This window comes from Cebus imitator, unplaced genomic scaffold (genome assembly GCF_001604975.1).
Source record: "Cebus imitator isolate Cc_AM_T3 unplaced genomic scaffold, Cebus_imitator-1.0 Scaffold71, whole genome shotgun sequence".
Taxonomy (NCBI): Eukaryota; Metazoa; Chordata; class Mammalia; order Primates; family Cebidae; genus Cebus; species Cebus imitator.
The window spans coordinates 1898013-1899113 of record NW_016107386.1 but is presented as its reverse complement, the minus strand read 5'-3'; positions in this window follow the sequence as shown (position 1 = coordinate 1899113).

Here is a 1101-nt window from a genome sequence, read left to right as displayed (position 1 = left end):
TTCACCGTGTTGACCAGGATGGTCTCGATCTCTTGACCTCGTGATCCACCCGCCTCGGCCTCCCAAAGTGCTGGGATTACAGGCTTGAGCCACCGCGCCCAGCCTACAATGCTTTTTGTGGTCTTTCAGTAATTTGTTCAAAAATTTTAAATATATATATATCTACCTGTATATATTTCATAACTAGGAGTATTATACCTAAGAGGCTTTGACATGAGGTAGGTATCTTTATATCCTCTCAGTAATAATTTTCTTTTAATTCGTTGGGAGGCAGGAGATTCTTTATGGTTGGGATAGAGGAAAAGGTGCCACACACGTAATAACCCAGGAGGCAGAGTCCTTTATTTTGCCAGCTGTTTAGGCATCTGTGTACCCACACTTGATTTGAGGGTCTGAACTAATTCTCTCAAAACTGGTCCTTACAATCTCACATGCCCACCTCTTCTGCTATAGGTCCCTGGGCCCAGAGGAGAGGTGCTTATATTATTTTAGCAGCAGGGAATTTGCAGTGAAAAGTAGATAGGAACCAGTGGGATCCCAAATGAGGGAAATTCACACCTCTAGTCTTCAGAATACCATGATTCTGGTTTCCATGGAAATAAAACAAGGAGATATAAATAACACTAATAATATGACAGTCAAAAGACTTTTTGTATGTCAGAGCAGAAAAAGGAAGCTATTCTATAAGGCACAAACTAAAATCATGAGAAAAATTATAACCTGGTTTGTCTTTAGAGGATTATTACAGCCAAGAAATAATTCACTGGTTCAATATACACTCAAAAACAAAAGTCCAGGCTGGAATCTAGTAACAGGTGTTATAGTATTCCTTTGAAACCATTTCTCTCTTTCTAGCCCTCCTTTTTTCTTTCCTTTTCTTTCTTTTTCTTTCTTTCTCTTTGAAACCATTTCTCTCTCTCTAGCCCTCCTTTTCTCTTTTTCCTCCTTCCTTTCTTCCTTCCCTCCCTCTCTCTCTCCCTCCTTCCTTCTTTCCTTCCTTCCTTCCTTTCTTCTTCTTTGACAGAGTCTCACTCTGTTGTCCAGGCTATCTTGGCTCATTGCAGCTTCCACCTCCCTGGATTCAAGCAATCCTCCCATCTC